A 21,428-nucleotide genomic window follows, 5' to 3' on the forward strand; every position below is an offset into this window, starting at 1 on the left:
GCAGAAAACCATGACCATGACATCCACTGGTAGGTCATCTGTTCTTTGAACTCAAACGTTTGAACTAGTGCCGTCACATGATTACAAATTTAATCACATTAATCACTGCGTTGCTGTATATTTATTGTGATTAAATATCACTCATTTGTTTAACCTATACTCATTGGATGAACTCAATTAAATTGAGTTTTTCCATCCAATAAATACTGGTAGCTCCAACTCAAAACAAGTAAGTTAATGCAATATAATGTATTTGAATTGGACCAACATGATTTTTTTCATGTTGGTCCAATTCAACCTAAACATATCAATTAAATTATTTGTGTCAAATAGAGCTAAAATAAAGTACATTAGTTTATTAGTAATTAAAGTTATTTGTGTTTGTCCAACCTAAAGATATAATAAAATTATTATTATAAAATTACCTTTATATTAACCTACCACCCCTTAAGAACATAAACCTTTGCATTTCAATATACCAAATTAAGTTGGATGAAACCCCCACATCGCTGGGCTCCTGTCTTCAGAACGTGTAAGCTGCCCTCCCATAGGGTTGAAAAACACAAACACACATAACACTCATGTTGATCCTGAGCATCACATAAACATGTGAATCTTTCATTAATATTGAAGTTCCTCCTTTGTTCTGGGAAACTTACAGAAGCTTCTTTGAGAAGTGGTTCAGCTGGGCCATGAACTTCAATGCAGCGGCTTTCTGGTGATCTGCAAGTCATCATTCACCTTGAAAACAGTAGTAGTACAAACAGTATTGTTAGTTGTAGTTACTCTCACACAGACTTGAATAGCTATAAAGAAATGTGAGTTTTCATTTTACATTCATTAATTACCATGGACAAGTAAAAATGTGATTTAGTAGTAGCATAATCCATGTATTAAAGTACATCTGCATGTAGGCGGTGTATGTGTATGATAAGCTGCAGATGCATAAAAGTACCTGGTTCCAAACTGCACTCTGCACACATCCACATACAGCATCCTGTAAAATAAAAGAGTCAGAAAAGAGTCAGATCTCATTGACCAAATAACAAGATGCTGTAATTGATTACCAAGTATATAATTAGCTACAGTCATTAAGAGCATAAGATGAGATTATATATTAGAGGTATGCATGTAATAAATATGTTAAAGATGTTATGCTGCAGCAGCCACTCCCAAATTTCACAATGAAATTTCAAATGTAAAAATCCTCTGAGGTCCACCCAAAACTTTAATCTGGAATCTCAACCCATTTTAATCAAATATTATTTAATAGGTATTTTTTAGGTTGAGTTGGACCAACATGGAAAAAATCATGTTGGTCCAACTCAAATACATCACATTGAGTTGGGGCTACCCATATTTATTGGATGGAAAAGTCTCCCACAATTTAACTGAGTTCATCCAATGAGTTCTTTTTTATTTTATTTTTATCTATAGCGCCAGATCACAACAGAAGTCATTTAATGGTCCCTTACTATAGAACACATTTATACCTTTTCCTTTTACTAAACAAAGTCATTTCAGCACGTTTACAGGTCTCCCCTGCTCTGTGTCGTACGGCGCAGTTCCAGCCTGATGCACAGGGGAGCAGGCACCCACCAGCAGACAAAAAATATATAAAAATAAAATATATCGCGAAAATATGCCGACTGCTTCACTTCAATAAATCACGACTGTATTGTTTCACATTAACTACACTTAAGCACTGGCTGTACCCCTGCATACAAGTGCTGCTTAGGCTAACACAGAGCGTTAGCTCTGGGCTAACGTTAGCCTGTCAGCTACACTACAAAAGTAAAGCCAAGCACCTTTGGATTGCGTTAGCTGGCGGCGAGCTGCGCTCTCAGTGTATTAAGGATGAATTCAACGTGCCTGTGTAGAAAACTCCAAGTACTAACCGTGTTTACCACTTACCTCTGACAGCTATATGACGCGACCATAGACATTAGCTACAACAAATGCTAACTAATCTTAGCTGCTTGTAGCCTGTCTACCCCCATGTGAACAATGACTGACACTTCTTCTTAAGCTCAATGTCCATTTATCTTAAGGCATGCACATTGTTTCACATAAAGATAATAAACTTATTGAATAGAAGACAGAAAACTTACCAACAGTAGTTTCAAGCAGAGGCAGATGGCGGGTAGGACAGAGGCTGATCTCGTGCGCATGCTCTTGTTCTGCTAGTTAAACTCATTCGGTTTGAGAGGGCCACGGGAGTCAAAGCAAATATATATTTATGTTACATCTGCTAAACATATTTGGGTATTGTTGGAATTAATAACATTTTCATAAGACAAACAAAATAATGTTTCACCTCTAAGAGGGGCTTGAATCAGTTTTTTGAGTGCAGTGAGTCTGCTCCCCTATGTCCTCAACATGTGTTTTTAGCATTACATCCCAGTCAGTGGTGTCAAAGCAGTCCCTCAGACCATCCTCTGCCTCAGCTGACCACTTCCTGATTGAACGTGTGGTTTTAGACATCCTTTTGACCAGGGGGTGTACTGTGGCTGCAGGTGAACCAGAACCATAAACGGGGTGCTTTGTCTGCAGTCTTGCTGTTACTGTGTGTATCTTCTCACAGGCAGCTGATGCGTCCGCGCTCGGTGGGGCGTAAACACAGAGCACGATCACATGACTTAGTTCCCTCGGCAAGTAATATGGCCGCAGGCTAACAGTTCCAAGTCCTGACAACACAGTACCTTTTTCACTGAGACATGTCCTGGGCAACACCAACCTTCATTCACGTAAGTGATGAGCCCCCCACCTCTGCTCTTCCCACAAGCGTTCGTGTCTCTGTCGGCTCTCACAGCAGTAAAGCCTGGTAGATCCATGTTAGCATCCGGTCTCATATCAGTGAGCCACGTCTCTGTGAAGATGTATAAGCTGCACTCACAGTAACTCTGTTGATTGTTCAGCGCAAACAGCTCATCCATCTTATTCGGTAGTGAGTTGACATTCCTTATTATTGCCGAGGGGATCGCTGGCTTAAAATGTCTACGTGCAGCCTCTACTTTCACTCCTGCCTTACAGCCCCTGTACTTCTTCCTCAGCTCTCCCTGGACCTTGTGCTGCATTCTGACGTTAGTCCTCAGTGCAAAGACTTCTTCTCTTGAATAAACAATATCATTTGTAGATTACTTCTAGGAGTTTGAGCAGAGTGCTGTTTACAGGGTCTTAGTTGGAATATGAACTTGTTTGGGTTAAAGACAATTGCTATACATGTAAACATAAGACAGACCTTCAATCTACTGAAGCTGAAAGAAGAGGGCTCGTCCAGGAATTGAACCCGGGACCTCTCGCACCCGAAGCGAGAATCATACCCCTAGACCAACAAGCCACATGTGACCTCTTTTTTTTCATGTTTCAGTCAGTGCAAGAACAACACAAAGCACATGTTCTTCTTAGTTTGACATTGGTAAAGATATGTACAAAGATTTCTGGTTAGGAATATATAGTGTTGAACAGGGACTTGAACCCTGGGCCCTCAGATTAAAAGTCTGAGTTCCTTCAAGATCCACCCACAGAGATCCTGAACACATAAAACTCAGATTCCCAACCAGAATAGTAGCAGAACTGAAGACACCACTTGGAGGAGTGTCTTCAAAAACCAATCCTTGAGTCCAATGTACCAACCAGCACACAGTAAGTGAAACAGGCATGTCCACGCTTCAATGAAAACACAGATTGGCCGTATGGGGATTGAGCTAACCGGCCCTATTGACTAACTTGACTGTTATTCTGGAATTCTGCCTATCATTCCGGAATACTGATGTCTATTCTGGAATGCTGCCACTTATTCTGGATTACTGCCTTTCATTCTGGATTGCTTTTCATTCTGAAATGCTGCCTTTCATTCTGCAAGTCTGCTTTTCGTCCAAGGCGCTGTGTTAAGGTTGCGGTCTCCACTGGAGGACAACCCTGAGACAGAAACTGGTACAGCCAAAGGATGAAACTCCCAGGGAGAAACACAGCGATGTGATATATGCAGTCCAATGCAGTGAGAAATGCTCTGATCTGTACATTGGAGAAACTAAACAACCACTCCACAGAAGAATGGCTCAGCACAGGAGAGCCACCTCCTCAGGACAAGACTCAGCTGTTCACCTCCACCTCAAAGAGAAAGGACACTCCTTTGAGGACAACAATGTTCACATTTTAGACAGAGAGGAAAGGTGGTGTGAAAGAGGAGTCAAGGAAGCATCTATGTTAAGCTGGAAAAACCTTCCCTTAACAGAGGTGGTGGCCTCAGACATCATCTTTCTACCACACAATGCAGTGATTCCATCCATTCCCAGGAAGTTTGCACATACTCACAGTAAGAACAAAGGGCTGTCAACCAAGCATCGCTGCCCTTGTTGGTTTTAGCAAATCTAACCTGCAGTAATTGCCATGTTTGATGATGTTATGTATTTATTCTTGCTGTAACTCAGCACTGACGCTTATTACTTCTCTGGCGCACAGAGCAGGAAGAGAGTGACAGCCAGCCGATAGTTCCTTACAGGGTCCGCCAGGAGGCCTGCATGATGTGTTTAGTGTCTTATTGCTTCCACAAATTATTAATATTCTCCCTTTTGATGCGTAACTGTCTACAACTTTGCCTGGTGTCAGTGTTTTGCAGCCAGTCACGTCAATACGATAGATAGCGCATGTTGAGTTTAACTGACCGCACGTCCGATGTTCCCTGAAGGCACCATGGCCGAGCTAAGGCCTCAGCCCAGAGCGCGCTCTGCCTCAGCATCATTGTCATGCTGTCAACAGAAACAACAGGTCAACAGCCCTTCACCGTCTCTGATTGGTTCAGACCATGATATGAGCCTGACGTGTGTCTGTTGTTGGACACAGGGAGAGTCACAGAGAATGTATTTCCCTCTAACAGCTGGTCGCACCGGCACGAACTCAGATATTTTTTCCCCATCGGGTGACATTGCAAAGAGGAAAATAAATATTCATGGAACTTTCTGGAGTCAAAGCTTGAATCACAATAAAATTGAATACCTCATGAAATGGGGATTAAAACTTTTCAATACTTTTTAAGGGCCTTCATTTTCCCACAGTTGATTTATCAACTTTTAATACTTTTTAAGACCCAGCGGACACCCTGACTTCAAATGTCACTTTGTATAACAACTTCGTGCAGTGAAACTGAAAGTGTGAAATGTATTTTATTGTGTCAGCCTGAAACCATTCAACCATGTAGTGTGGTCGAACGAGACTACACTAGTGTGCATGTGCATGGAGATCCAAATCCCAAACAATCCATGAACCAATAACACACACCGCAATTCATTTTATTCACCACTAGATGTCCGACTCCAGCACTGTGTCAATGAAGCCTCGAGTAATGAACCTTTTTCTTGAATCAGGTGCCGAAGCTTCAACAAAGCCTTGAAAACCCATCACTAGCTGTAGGTATTATCTGTAGGACACAAGAAACAGATGCTGAATTAACTATACAATGATCGGATTGTGGGTTGGTTAATGTGACTTGAATGTTTAAGGGCTAATGTGTGTGTGAGCTCTTACCTTTTGTTGTGGCCAGGGGTGACAGTCAAAAGAGTCCCTCTTGTAACAAGCAGGCATTTATAGTTCCGGACCAGTCCAGTCAGGAAATAGGTGCAGGGGGGGAGGGTATCGTTTGATTGAAGGACAATTATAGTTATGAGTTTTAAACCAGCTTTTAGCTTTTAATAAGAAGGAATTCCATGTACATATGTATTGCATTTGGTGTGAGGTGTATGGTGGGGTAAGTGTAAAATGGAGAGGCAGCAGCTATGTAAGGTAGCCATTTGGAATGAATGTGTGCACTTCCACCTCCTTCTCAAGCCTCCTACTTGCTGCTACACACCAAGCTTTCCGCCCGAACAGGGACTTGAACCCTGGACCCTCAGATTAAAAGTCTGATGCTCTACCGACTGAGCTAAGGCTAGCGCCCATGTGTCGACGTTGATGCCACAAATCGCGCCGAGAGCGCCGGTTCGAATCCCGCTAGGTGCGTTAATATTTTGCACTGAAATTACGCGAAACATATCGGTCGTTGTATGACATTTTACCGAGGTGACGTTATAATTAAAAACAAAGCGAAAGGAGAGTGATGCACACCGTTTGTATGTGACAAATTTCACGTGTCATTTGCTGTAATAGTCCAATTGCACATGCATGCATTGAATGGGATAAATGCAATCTGCTCACTGTTTAGCTAATATGGAAAGAGCTTGAGAGGAACAGGATTGCATACAATAATTGTATCCTTAGTAACAAGCTGTAATGTGTTAATCTGCATTTTTCTTAACATCCTTTTTTGTATACCGACCTTGTCTGCAATATAAGGCTCATCAATGGCTCCAGACTCTTGATTAACCCCCACAAACCCAAATATATAAGAACAATGGAAAAAACCTTTTAGGTGTTATTACCATTTCAGTAACTTTTTGGGGGGAATATTGCTCACATTGAGCACATGTAAAGGACCAGTAGGAGTTTATTTGCAGTCTTTACTGCTCATAAAGCCTCTTAATATTAGTCTAAATTCATATTTGGATAAACATCATTTTTTATCAAAGTATTTTGTGAAATTAAATGGTATTTACAAACACTGAAATCAGACTGTATTTACAAATCCTGTAAAAACCGAACAAAAGCTTTTGTAATGTTTATAGCCTCATTTAATTGTGATAAAGGCAGATTCACAGTTTTAAGAATCCACACATTCCAGAGGTCAAACAATACTGTCTGGCAGACCTGTTGTTCAATCTACTATCATTCTATGAAGCTGTACATGCCCAACTACCTGAACATTATCATTAACTGAATTACACAGAGGGGGAAACTGATACCAAAAGAATGTGTTTGTTTACACTATATACACACTGATATACACTGCAGCAAAGATGCTGCGCTGGTGGCAGGATGCTGCAGTGAAGCAGATGCCGGGCTGGCCTCAAGATTCAGAGAAGAGATGGGGGTCTGTCTCCCCCAAACACCAGCTGCCTTTTAAACCTGGCCATTCTGCTGTATTGGCTGGCACGGTAAAGCTGTGCAGGTTGTCCCCTGCAGCCATGGTCAAGAGAGCTTCTCTCTGAGGTGTGGATGGCTTTGGAGACTCAATGGCTTGCTGAAGCACCTCGGTCTCCCGAGCCCGACTCTGCTTGTTGTACCTGAAAAAAACCACAACAACAAAACAGTAGTTTTACAGAAGCAATATATTTCACAAATACAGCTGACATGGTTCACATACTTCATGATTTACTCACCGTCATGCCAGCATTGCTGTGTTCACCTCAGGCAGCTGGATGGTGGTCTCAGCCATCACACAGGCTTTGTTGACAACACACTGGTGTATGCTGATGAAGAGTCTCAGTCATCCAGGTCATAATCATAGAGATGATTGAAGCAAGGCAAGGACTTGTAGAGTTTTCTTGAATGGAGTCGAACAGGTCTGGCTGCCCTTGGGACCCGATGAAACACCTGGAAAATTAAGGCAGTGTGAAATATAGCAGTAAAAGATAAGTGTACATGCTAGTTTGAAAAATAATGACCAGATATTACAGTAGCTGTCTTATAATTCACAATTATAAAGCCTGCAGTGAGTGGAGGTGCTGTGGCAGATGTACCAGTGAGTGGAGGAGCATCCAGCAAGGGGACAGTGCCGTCCTCAAACTCCTCTGGCTCCAGCAAAGCGTAGCCTGTCTGGTCATATAGATACTCCACCCCATAAGCTCTCCTGAAAATCATACACACAAACACATCAAATCATATGTCATGTACTAATATATGCACTAAACCTAAATACAAATAAGTTTTTCCAGACATTAGGAAACTGTACCAGTGTATTTCCTTGGTGGTGTGTAGTCCACCAGCTTCAGGATCCATGTCTGTCAGTAACTAGTCCTAAAAGAACAACAATAGAAGAACAAGGAGGAGAAGCATAATGTTTATCAGAACACTAAGAGAGAGTTCCTCACTTTAACACAAAACAATAATTTAATTATAACAACTACATGATCATAGGATATTGAAAACCAATACAGTGATGCTATGACACAGTAATACTACACTACACTGCAGTAATAAAAGTCCATTGAAAGTTACGCTAACTGAAGACAAAGAGAGAGCTAACTAAAGCTAACAATAACAAGAGGCTTGTCTGTAGCTGATTAGCCGAAGCTAACGCTGTAAATGGAAATGTTTGCTAAAACACACTAAATGTAGCGTTCTCCCAGTCAAATGCTTTATAGGTGTAAACAACACAGAGGCCAGTCTATGATCAATTATTCCATCTGAGCCGTCGGTAACTATGAATTTATCCTAGCCAGTAGAGCACCGGCTAGGTACGTTCATACATACATTGCTACACAAACGTAGCGCTTTACAATCACATACCAGCATGTACACAACGACACTCACTCACCGACACGTCGGAATCTCCGCGACACGTCGGAATCTCCGGTAGAAATTAATCTTGCAGACGGTTACTGGGGTAAATTATCCTGATAGCCGTCCACGGCGACGTAGCTCGGTAAAAGGCAATGACGAAGCCATAGCAACAGCGTCGTGACCGGGCCACATCCGCCTCAAGCAGTGGTCCGAGCTGTGATTGGCCGGCTCGTTGCCAGGGGCGGGGGCTGGCGAATCGTGGTAGAGGGCAGCTCTGTCATTGGTCAATTCGTGGTCAATTCGTGGTAGCACTCGGCCTCGTGGTTGGCCGTCGGCGGAGGTAGGCGGGAGCTGGCGAATCGTGGTAGAGGGCGGCTCCGTCATTGGTCAATTCGTGGTAGATTCGTGGTAGCACTCGGCCTCGCGATTGGCTGTAGGAGGAGGCGGCTTGCTCGACACACGGGCGGCCACAGAGCCACAAAGCAGTCTGTTTGTTTGTCCTAGAATGAAAGGCAGAAATCCGGAATAAGCAGCAGCATTCCAGGATAGTCAACAGAATTCCGGAATTATACGATATACGATACGATACGTCTGCTGCCATCAGGAAAGAGACTGCGCAGCCTCCGGGCCAGGACCAGCAGACTGAGGGACAGCTTCATCCACCAGGCTGTCAGGAAGCTGAACTCTCTCCCTGCTGTGCCCCACTTTCTCCCCCTTCCCTCTACAAAAGAACCCCCCCCCCCCCCCCCCCCCCAAGTTAGGAACTCTGTGCACCAGCCACTTTACCCTGTGCATTCTCTTGCACCCTAGTCATGTCATCCAGTCTCATATAAGCTGCTTAAACCATTCCTGGACTGTTTACATTATGCCAACTGCACTGTCTTGCACTATACATCTTCTGCACTCTTACTGCATTGTGCCTTCATTTTTGTGCCTTGTATTTTGTGTGTGCCTCATTGTAGGTACATTTTTTTACACTTACACAAGTTTTTAGTTATATGTTATATATGGAGTGAAGAGTAACGCAATTTCGATTCTCTGTATGTCCAGCACATATAGCAGATTTGACAATAAAGCTGACTTTGAATTAAAACGAGTGAGTTGTAAAAAAAATCACCTCCCATACAATTGACACTAGAAGAGAACCTATCATCTGAGACCAGAATGTTTTTTGTACCAGGCTGTAAACATGTTCATTTCTGCTTTCATTTTAACATGGGAGTCTATGGGTAATAACACGCGTGAATTACAATTTTTCACACATGTCGTAAACATTCCAACTTAAGACTAGTGGTTAAGACCTTCAAAACTCAGTGTGTAACATTGTTGGTAAAAACTGTTTGCTTTGGCATGTTTGTAGAGAAGATTGAAGCAAGGTGTCTGGACTTGTAGAGTTTTCCTGAAGACATTTCACTGCTCATCCAAGCAGCTTCATCAGTTGTTGATCTGTTGGTGGGGAAACATGGTTTATATGTGGTTGCAGACCTCAGTGGGTGGTCTGGATAAAACTCACAAACAATAGCACTAAATGTTTCCATAACTACCTGTGATGATCTGGCTGCCTGTGCCAGGTGTGTCTAACGACTGGCTAACGACTATGAGACTGCTGGTAGACAGCCCATTGTTCTTGCTGTTAGCATGTGACTTGGAGTGAAACTTCCTGGGAATGGATGAAATAACTGCTTTGTATGTGGTAAAAAGATGAGGCCACCACCTCGAGAAGGTTTTACCAGCTTAACATAGATGGCTTCCTTGACTTCCTCTCTGTCTAAAATGTGAACATTGTTGTCCTCAAAGGAGTGTCCTTTGTCTTTGAGGTGGAGGTGAACAGCTGAGTCTTGTCCTGAGGAGGTGGCTCTCCTGTGCTGAGCCATTCTCCTGTGGAGTGGTTGTTCCAATGTACAGATCAGAGCATTCCTCACTGCACTGGACTGCATATATGATATTGCTGTGTTTCTCCCTGGGAGTTTTATCCTTTGGGTGTACCAGTTTCTGTCTCAGGATTGTCCTCCAGTGGAGACTGCAACTTTAACACAGCGCCTTGGACGAAAAGCAGACTTGCAGAATGAAAGGCAGCATTCCAGAATGAAAAGCATTCCAGAATGAAATTCAAATTTCCGGAATGAAAGGCAGTAATCCAGAATAAGTGGCAGCATTCCAGAATAGACATCAGTATTCCGGAATGATAGGCAGAATTCCCGAATAACACTCTGTATAGTGGAACAGAAGTCAGCAAGACATCATTCTGGAATGAAAAGCATCCCAGAATGGAAGAAAGCATTCCCAAATGAAAGGCAGAAATCTAGAATGAGAGCATCCTGGAATAGACATCCATCCACCCACTCCAGAATGATAGGCAGGATTCTGGAATGGTAGACAAAATTCTGGGATTAAACCCCTAACCCAACAGCGGCCTGTGATGTCATGGAAGCGTGCGTTCCAAAATGGAAGGCAACATTCCAGGACAAAAGTCAGCATAACAGAATGAAAAGCAGATTTGCGGAATGAAAGACACCATTCCAGAATGAAAAGCAGTCCATAATGAAAGTCACAATTTTGGAATGAAATGCAGAAGTCCAGAATAAACAGTAGCATTCCAGTATAGACATCAGTATTCCGGAATGATAGGCAGAATTCCCGAATAACATCATAACATCATTTAATCAATAGGGCTCGACCGATTAGCTCGATCCCCATACAGCCAATCTGTGTTTTCATTGTTGAAGCGTGGACATGCCTGTTTCACTTACTGTGTGCTGGTTGGTACATTGGACTCAAGGATTGGTTTTTGAAGACACTCCTCCAAGTGGTGTCTTCAGTTCTGCTACTATTCTGGTTGGGAATCTGAGTTTTATGTGTTCAGGATCTCTGTGGGTGGATCTTGCAGGAAATCAGACTTTTAATCTGAGGGCCCAGGGTTCAAGTCCCTCTTCAGGAGCAACACTATATATCCCTAACCAGAAATCTTTGTACATATCTTTACCAATGTCAAACTAAGAAAAACATGTGCTTTGTGTTGTTCTTCCACCAACTGAAACATGAAAAGCAAGAAGTCACATGTGGCTCGTTGGTCTAGGGGTATGATTCTCGCTTTGGGTGCGAGAGGTCCCGGGTTCAAATCCCGGACGAGCCCTTATCTTTGAAATTCAGTAGATTAGATAGTCTGTCTCATGTTTACATTTACATCAACCCAAATAGGTTCATATTCCAATTTAGACCCTGTAAACAGCAGTCTGCTCAAACTCCTAGAAGCAATCATTCTAGAACTAATATTGTTTCTTCAAGAGAAGAAGTCTTTGCACTGAGGACTAACGTCGGAAGTAAAGGCTGCACGTAGACATTTTAAGCCAATGATCCCCTCGGCAATAATAAGGAATGTCAACTCACTACTGAATAAGATGGATGAGCTGTTTGCGCTGAACAATCAACAGAGTTACCGTGAGTGCAGCTTATACATCTTCACAGAGACGTGGCTCACTGATATGAGACTGGATGCTAACGTGGATCTACCAGGCTTTACTGCTGTGAGAGCCGACAGAGACACGAACGCTTGTGGGAAGAGCAGAGGTTCATCATATATGTGAATGAACGCCCAGGACATGTCTCAGTGAAAAAGGTACTGTGTTGTCAGGACTTGGAACTGTTAGCCTGCGGCCATATTACTTGCTGAGGGAGCTAAGTCACGTGATCGTGCTCTGTGTTTACGCCCCACCGAGCGCGGACGCATCAGCTGCCTATGAGAAGATACACACAGTAACAGCAAGACTGCAGACAAAGCACCCCGAGGCGTTTATGGTCCTGGTTCACCTGCAGCCACAGTACACCCCCCTGTTCAAAAGGATGTCTAAAACCACACGTTCAATCAGGAAGTGGTCACCTGAGGCAGAGGATGGTCTGAGGGACTGCTTTGACACCACTGACTGGGATGTAATGCTAAAAACACATGTTGAGGACATAGGGGAGCAGACTCACTGCACTCAAAAAACTGATTCAAGCCCCTCTTAGAGGTGAAACATTATTATTTTGTTTGTCTTATGAAAATGTTATTAATTCCAACAATACCCAAATATGTTTAGCAGATGTAACATAAATATATATTTGCTTTGACTCCCGTGGCCCTCTCAAACCGAATGAGTTCAACTAGCAGAGCAAGAGCATGCGCAGGAGATCAGCCTCTGTCCTACCCGCCATCTGCCTCTGCTTGAAACTACTGTTGGTAAGTTTTCTGTCTTCTATTCAATAAGTTTATTATCTTTATGTGAAACAATGTGCATGCCTTAAGATAAATGGACATTGAGCTTAAGAAGAAATGTCTGTCATTGTTCACATTGGGGTAGACAGGCTACAAGCAGCTAAGATTAGTTAGCATTCGTTGTAGCTAATGTCTATGGTCGCGTCATATAGCTGTCAGAGGTAAGTGGTGAACACGGTTAGTACTTGGAGTTTTCTACACAGGCACGTTGAATTCATCCTTAACACACTGAGAGCGCAGCTCGCCGCCAGCTAACGCAATCCAAAGGTGCTTTGCTTTACTTTTGTAGTGTAGCTGACAGGCTAACGTTAGCCCAGAGCTAACGCTCTGTGCATTCTCTTGCACCCTAGTCATGTCATCCAGTCTCATATAAGCTGCTTAAACCATTCCTGGACTGTTTACATTATGCCAACTGCACTGTCTTGCACTATACATCTTCTGCACTCTTACTGCATTGTGCCTTCATTTTTGTGCCTTGTATTTTGTGTGTGCCTCATTGTAGGTACATTTTTTTACACTTACACAAGTTTTTAGTTATATGTTATATATGGAGTGAAGAGTAACGCAATTTCGATTCTCTGTATGTCCAGCACATATAGCAGATTTGACAATAAAGCTGACTTTGAATTAAAACGAGTGAGTTGTAAAAAAAATCACCTCCCATACAATTGACACTAGAAGAGAACCTATCATCTGAGACCAGAATGTTTTTTGTACCAGGCTGTAAACATGTTCATTTCTGCTTTCATTTTAACATGGGAGTCTATGGGTAATAACACGCGTGAATTACAATTTTTCACACATGTCGTAAACATTCCAACTTAAGACTAGTGGTTAAGACCTTCAAAACTCAGTGTGTAACATTGTTGGTAAAAACTGTTTGCTTTGGCATGTTTGTAGAGAAGATTGAAGCAAGGTGTCTGGACTTGTAGAGTTTTCCTGAAGACATTTCACTGCTCATCCAAGCAGCTTCATCAGTTGTTGATCTGTTGGTGGGGAAACATGGTTTATATGTGGTTGCAGACCTCAGTGGGTGGTCTGGATAAAACTCACAAACAATAGCACTAAATGTTTCCATAACTACCTGTGATGATCTGGCTGCCTGTGCCAGGTGTGTCTAACGACTGGCTAACGACTATGAGACTGCTGGTAGACAGCCCATTGTTCTTGCTGTTAGCATGTGACTTGGAGTGAAACTTCCTGGGAATGGATGAAATAACTGCTTTGTATGTGGTAAAAAGATGAGGCCACCACCTCGAGAAGGTTTTACCAGCTTAACATAGATGGCTTCCTTGACTTCCTCTCTGTCTAAAATGTGAACATTGTTGTCCTCAAAGGAGTGTCCTTTGTCTTTGAGGTGGAGGTGAACAGCTGAGTCTTGTCCTGAGGAGGTGGCTCTCCTGTGCTGAGCCATTCTCCTGTGGAGTGGTTGTTCCAATGTACAGATCAGAGCATTCCTCACTGCACTGGACTGCATATATGATATTGCTGTGTTTCTCCCTGGGAGTTTTATCCTTTGGGTGTACCAGTTTCTGTCTCAGGATTGTCCTCCAGTGGAGACTGCAACTTTAACACAGCGCCTTGGACGAAAAGCAGACTTGCAGAATGAAAGGCAGCATTCCAGAATGAAAAGCATTCCAGAATGAAATTCAAATTTCCGGAATGAAAGGCAGTAATCCAGAATAAGTGGCAGCATTCCAGAATAGACATCAGTATTCCGGAATGATAGGCAGAATTCCCGAATAACACTCTGTATAGTGGAACAGAAGTCAGCAAGACATCATTCTGGAATGAAAAGCATCCCAGAATGGAAGAAAGCATTCCCAAATGAAAGGCAGAAATCTAGAATGAGAGCATCCTGGAATAGACATCCATCCACCCACTCCAGAATGATAGGCAGGATTCTGGAATGGTAGACAAAATTCTGGGATTAAACCCCTAACCCAACAGCGGCCTGTGATGTCATGGAAGCGTGCGTTCCAAAATGGAAGGCAACATTCCAGGACAAAAGTCAGCATAACAGAATGAAAAGCAGATTTGCGGAATGAAAGACACCATTCCAGAATGAAAAGCAGTCCATAATGAAAGTCACAATTTTGGAATGAAATGCAGAAGTCCAGAATAAACAGTAGCATTCCAGTATAGACATCAGTATTCCGGAATGATAGGCAGAATTCCCGAATAACATCATAACATCATTTAATCAATAGGGCTCGACCGATTAGCTCGATCCCCATACGGCCAATCTGTGTTTTCATTGTTGAAGCGTGGACATGCCTGTTTCACTTACTGTGTGCTGGTTGGTACATTGGACTCAAGGATTGGTTTTTGAAGACACTCCTCCAAGTGGTGTCTTCAGTTCTGCTACTATTCTGGTTGGGAATCTGAGTTTTATGTGTTCAGGATCTCTGTGGGTGGATCTTGCAGGAAATCAGACTTTTAATCTGAGGGCCCAGGGTTCAAGTCCCTCTTCAGGAGCAACACTATATATCCCTAACCAGAAATCTTTGTACATATCTTTACCAATGTCAAACTAAGAAAAACATGTGCTTTGTGTTGTTCTTCCACCAACTGAAACATGAAAAGCAAGAAGTCACATGTGGCTCGTTGGTCTAGGGGTATGATTCTCGCTTTGGGTGCGTGCAAATCCCGGACGAGCCCTTATCTTTGAAATTCAGTAGATTAGATAGTCTGTCTCATGTTTACATTTACATCAACCCAAATAGGTTCATATTCCAATTTAGACCCTGTAAACAGCAGTCTGCTCAAACTCCTAGAAGCAATCATTCTAGAACTAATATTGTTTCTTCAAGAGAAGAAGTCTTTGCACTGAGGACTAACGTCGGAAGTAAAGGCTGCACGTAGACATTTTAAGCCAATGATCCCCTCGGCAATAATAAGGAATGTCAACTCACTACTGAATAAGATGGATGAGCTGTTTGCGCTGAACAATCAACAGAGTTACCGTGAGTGCAGCTTATACATCTTCACAGAGACGTGGCTCACTGATATGAGACTGGATGCTAACGTGGATCTACCAGGCTTTACTGCTGTGAGAGCCGACAGAGACACGAACGCTTGTGGGAAGAGCAGAGGTTCATCATATATGTGAATGAACGCCCAGGACATGTCTCAGTGAAAAAGGTACTGTGTTGTCAGGACTTGGAACTGTTAGCCTGCGGCCATATTACTTGCTGAGGGAGCTAAGTCACGTGATCGTGCTCTGTGTTTACGCCCCACCGAGCGCGGACGCATCAGCTGCCTATGAGAAGATACACACAGTAACAGCAAGACTGCAGACAAAGCACCCCGAGGCGTTTATGGTCCTGGTTCACCTGCAGCCACAGTACACCCCCCTGTTCAAAAGGATGTCTAAAACCACACGTTCAATCAGGAAGTGGTCACCTGAGGCAGAGGATGGTCTGAGGGACTGCTTTGACACCACTGACTGGGATGTAATGCTAAAAACACATGTTGAGGACATAGGGGAGCAGACTCACTGCACTCAAAAAACTGATTCAAGCCCCTCTTAGAGGTGAAACATTATTATTTTGTTTGTCTTATGAAAATGTTATTAATTCCAACAATACCCAAATATGTTTAGCAGATGTAACATAAATATATATTTGCTTTGACTCCCGTGGCCCTCTCAAACCGAATGAGTTCAACTAGCAGAGCAAGAGCATGCGCAGGAGATCAGCCTCTGTCCTACCCGCCATCTGCCTCTGCTTGAAACTACTGTTGGTAAGTTTTCTGTCTTCTATTCAATAAGTTTATTATCTTTATGTGAAACAATGTGCATGCCTTAAGATAAATGGACATTGAGCTTAAGAAGAAATGTCTGTCATTGTTCACATTGGGGTAGACAGGCTACAAGCAGCTAAGATTAGTTAGCATTCGTTGTAGCTAACGTCTATGGTCGCGTCATATAGCTGTCAGAGGTAAGTGGTGAACACGGTTAGTACTTGGAGTTTTCTACACAGGCACGTTGAATTCATCCTTAATACACTGAGAGCGCAGCTCGCCGCCAGCTAACGCAATCCAAAAGTGCTTTGCTTTACTTTTGTAGTGTAGCTGACAGGCTAACGTTAGCCCAGAGCTAACGCTCTGTGTTAGCCTAAGCAGCACTTGTATGCAGGGGTACAGCCCCCCCCCCCCCCATTTAGTGAGTAGGAAACTCCACCTAATGCTGTCTCGATTGCTCGTGAAAAACTCCGTTCCACTAAGTTCGTAAGAGAATAACCTCACCGCTGAAATCCATCCTCCATGTTTTCCTGGTTGCCACAGCGCTGCAATACTAGGGGTGGGCGAATCGATCTAAATATCGATAGTATCGATACCAAAGTTAGGATCAGTAATTACTCGATACTAGCGTGGTGAGATCGATATTTCTGTGGAAGTTTCTCTTCTATACCTTCAGCAACTTTACTCGTATTTACTCGCGGTGCAGACAGCGCTCCTCTCTCACTCTCAGTGCGCAGGCACACTCCGCCCCTCCCCCTCCTTCTCCACTCTGCCGGAGCAGACGGAGCTCCTGATTGGCTGTAAAGTACGGCTAGTATCATGGAGACAGCAGAGAGGAAGAGGAGCGCTGTTTGGAGTTATTTCACAGCGACAGACGAGAAGAACAAACTGCTACTTGTGAGGTGTGCAGAAAAGTGACCTGCCACTGTGGAAACACAACTAATTTACACAAACATAAAGCAGCAGAGCCCAAAGCGGAGCTGCAGAGTAAACAGAGGGAGGAGGAAGAGGCAGATCCCCAAACATGAACCAGAGACAGTGGTCACTGACAAAGGCTTTACTGCAAAACACAGGTAGATGATTTAAAAAAGTGAAGGTTGAGTAATTGAGTAATCTGCAGCATGAATTAATGCTGTCTTTCTGAGTGCTGTGATAAGACATGGATCGTTATCACAAGGAGCATTGCTGACATGATTGTGAAGTTAAAATTTCAAACTTATACAGTTCTGCACTTTTGTTTGCAGCTTGATTTATTAACAAATGTTTCTTGTGTATTATTATTCTGCCAATCACGATAATCTATTTAAGGGCAAAAAAGAAGGCAAAAAAAATTATTTATGATCATGAAATTTCAATGTAAAAGTATCGGTATCGGTGATACTGGCCCTGTATTTACTTGGTATCGGATCGATACTGAAATCTTCAGTATCGCCCACCCCTATGCAATACCGTTACTATAGTAACAGACCTAACAAAGCCAGTGGTTTCTTCGGGCGAGCGTAAAACACAGTGAAGAGAACCGTCAGTGCTGCTCGAAGCTGGAGGAGGTAACGTCAGTGTCATCCCACAAAGTCCAGCTCATGCTGAAGCCTGACTGTTTGTCACATGGCCCCAGGTGACGTTAGGTTGATGTTAAAGAAACTTAGAAAAGTTGGGAGGAAGCTGCTGTTTACTTCAGTTACAGTAGACGGTTTTATTTGTCTGATGACATGTTGTTGCCTTTTCTGCTCCCTCCCCACACACAATGGACATGAGGAGATTCTAACAAAGACACGGAGAGTTAGAGTTGTTTTCAGCATTAACCCATATTGTAATAAGGCCAGGTTAGCTCCTGTTACCCTGCTAGCTTAAGCCTCGCCTAGCCAGTGCACATAGCCACCTGCTCCTATTCTTATCAGCAAGAATAAAACACATGTGATGGACCGTCAGGACACAGTGGAGCATTATATGAACAGGAAACACTGATGTAGCAGATGAGGCAGGGCATCATTATAAACACATCCACAAGGTTTGTTGTGAATTCAGCAGTTTTATAAGCAAATAAAAATAAAGACATGCATCTTTTTGTAAGTTAGTATTTTTAGTGTTTCAGTATTATCTGCATTAAGCAGTTTGGTTCATTTTTCTATGGGATTTGCCAGTTTTTTGTCTCTGTAAATGAGAGAAGGCCTCAGATATGGAGGCTGTTAGTGTAGCAGCACCAGTATGTTTGACAAAACTGTTGTTTCACTTGGAATTACTTTGTCACCGAGTTTTTGTTGAATCTGTCTCTGAAATAGTCATTAAGTGTTTACTTCTGTAGGTAAAATAGTTTAACAACCTGTTAAAATCCGCAGGAAATCGCAACTACTTCATATTATTATATTTCATAATATACTGATGTACTTTTTTTCACCACCAACCCACAGAAGGTGTCCCCCCCACATTTTTAATGCTTCCTACGCCACTGACTAAATCACATTTTTACTTGTCAACAGTAACCCAGGCCTCCCGCGTGGCAGGCGAGAATTCCACCACTGAACCACCAATGCTGTGAAAAGCTGACATCTAGTGGTGCCATCGCAGGTTGCAGCCTCCTCATTCCAAAATCAATCCCTCCTCCACATATAAGCTGTGTCTCATTTCAGGGTCTGCATCCTTCAGAGTGCGCATTTTAAGGCCGCTTACGTCACAAAGCTGCGCGAAGGCTGTCCCAATTCGCCAAAAGTCAAAGGGTCCTCCAAATGCGTCCTCCAAATGCGTCCTCCAAATGCGTCCTCCTTTTGCCTGAATTTGGAGGATGCATCGCTACCATCCTTCGTGGCCTTAAATATCCCACAATGCTTTGCGGGCCTACTTTTTGTCCAATAGTACAATGACGGACCAAGCGAGCGGCAGCGGCAGGAGTGCCGAATTCACATTTAAATGTAAGTAAAGAGCAGTAGTTCCAGAGTTTTAAAATGCTAGTAGTGACAGCGGCATTAAAAAAATGAGTTTTATATTTACAAACATGACGTCCTGTTGATACGAGGCGCTGTAAACTAAACGTTTTGATTGAATGTTGTTTTTTGTTGTTTACTGTAGTATAGTATAAAGTATAGTTCACGTGAGGAGCTATATTATCGTTATTATATCAAACGGTCATTCTGCCTGTTTTCATTTTGTTGTAGGAGGAGCAGAGAGAAACAGAAGAAACCTGACAATTGATAACGGAGGAGATGAGGCTGGAGAGGGAGGGAGAGAGAGAGGGAGAGAGAGAGAGAGAGAGAGAGAGAGAGAGAGAGAGAGAGAGAGAGGGAGAGAGAGAGAGAGAGAGAGGGAGAGCAGAGAAAGAGCAGACAGACCTCAGCTCATACAGAGGATGGTGGACAGCAGTGATTTTATGTTCTGTGTTATTTAAATGTTACTTATTAAATTGTATATTAAATTGTTCTTGTCTCTGTGTTCTTAAACTCTTCTAACCTTGTTACATTATGTGTTTCATTACCTATTTATAATTTAATAAACTTTTGAACAACTTCTCAGTGACACAGTAAATCATTTATTGTTCTGTTATGTACAATATTTACAAAGACACAGTTTGAACATTTCTAACTATTTACCAGTGGGCATTATGAAAATGTACAGTTTATTATTTATAAAGATCAGCAGAAAATACTATTCACAAAGAACATATATATAAATGTTTGGCTGAGCAGGAGTCCTTGGTGCTGCTGGACTGGATGATGCCACGGTGAAGACCTGGCTGTGAGTGGGACATCATCTGGGGGAGGGGGGTGTCTGTCTCCTCTGTCCACCACATCGTCCATCAGGGTTTGCAGAGCTGACGATCGGCGGCTGCCATGTTACTAAAGATGTTTTTAAAAAGGGCAAAAATAAAAATAATAACTTCCACAGAGCGGCTTCCAAAGCAGCTTAAAATATGAAAAGCTATAAAATATGTATCCTCACCCTCCAAAGGTGATGATGGTCAGTACACCTCCTCCAGGACAGACAGCTGGTCCTGCAGGGAGCCCCACTCTCCTCCACCCAGCAGTAATTCTCTGGTGCAGTGACAGACCTGATGCTTAATGACACATTAAAGCAGTGCTTTCAGGGTTATTTGCAGGGTTCTTACACATGTAGCTATTTAATTTAAAGTATTAAAATTACAAACAGACCCTGTATCAAGTCTTACAATTGAATAAAATATAAATTACATTTAATCATATTTGTCTATCTACTGGTTATATATCTAGCGTTTGCTCAGTAACTGGTATATTAATTATGATTAATAATATGGTTAAACAGCAGCTTACCGTCACCTCCCCACTGCGCTCTCCCAGCCTGAAGAAAATGAGCCGTCACCGGTTTTGCTGCCGCTGGAGCCGCCTCTCCTCTTCCTCCAACAACAAATAAATATATTAAAATATTCCAAATGTCTAAATCCTCACTGTTGTCCCGTTTGTTGTGTAGTCCGTGTTGTGTCGCTGTCGCTGCTTTTGTTTTTCCCGGGGCAAAATTTATGACGTCGCGCCACAATCAGGAAGTGCTTTGAAGGCCAGACCGTCCCATTTACCAACGGTTGAGGATCCTCCGGAGGACGCGGCCTCCTGAGACCGCGTAGGCTGCGTCCTCCGAAGGATGCAGACCCTGAAATGAGACACAGCTAGTGACTGACAGAAGTTCAGATCAACACACTGACAACCTATTCACATACAAGGCACAAATCCACACATTAAATAAAGCAGGTAAGATTATGACACCTGACTCCATCCACTTTACACAGCACACATCAAGTCTGATCTCTTATCACACACTGTACTAATCACATGTCAAACATGGCACACCCCACTATGACATACACAATCTCAGCAGCACTGATTACACTGTCCCACACAGCTTCATTAATGATGACAAACGTATAAGACCAAAATCAGTCTGTCTATGAAAGCAGCCACACTCAGAATTCACTGCTGATATTGTCAGACAGGCTAAAACACCCAGCAGCAAAGAGGTGAATGTAGAATCTTATATCACACAGAAAACCACACCACAGTCAGATCTAGAGCTGTGCGATTTGATGATAAATGATCGT

The 21,428-nt window shown here is 42.8% G+C and overlaps 2 non-coding genes across 2 annotated transcripts; one reads left to right on the plus strand and one right to left on the minus strand.

The window, feature by feature from the left end:
- Positions 1 to 3,268: 3,268 nt before the first annotated feature.
- Positions 3,269 to 3,340, minus strand: trnap-cgg (transfer RNA proline (anticodon CGG)). Its single transcript has one exon. It is a non-coding gene; the product is annotated as a tRNA-Pro (tRNA).
- Positions 3,341 to 11,437: 8,097 nt separating this feature from the next.
- Positions 11,438 to 11,509, plus strand: trnap-ugg (transfer RNA proline (anticodon UGG)). The gene has a single exon. It is a non-coding gene; the product is annotated as a tRNA-Pro (tRNA).
- Positions 11,510 to 21,428: the final 9,919 nt, after the last annotated feature.

The sequence above is a fragment of the Parambassis ranga genome, unplaced genomic scaffold, assembly GCF_900634625.1.
Source record: "Parambassis ranga unplaced genomic scaffold, fParRan2.1 scaffold_22_arrow_ctg1, whole genome shotgun sequence".
Taxonomy (NCBI): Eukaryota; Metazoa; Chordata; class Actinopteri; family Ambassidae; genus Parambassis; species Parambassis ranga.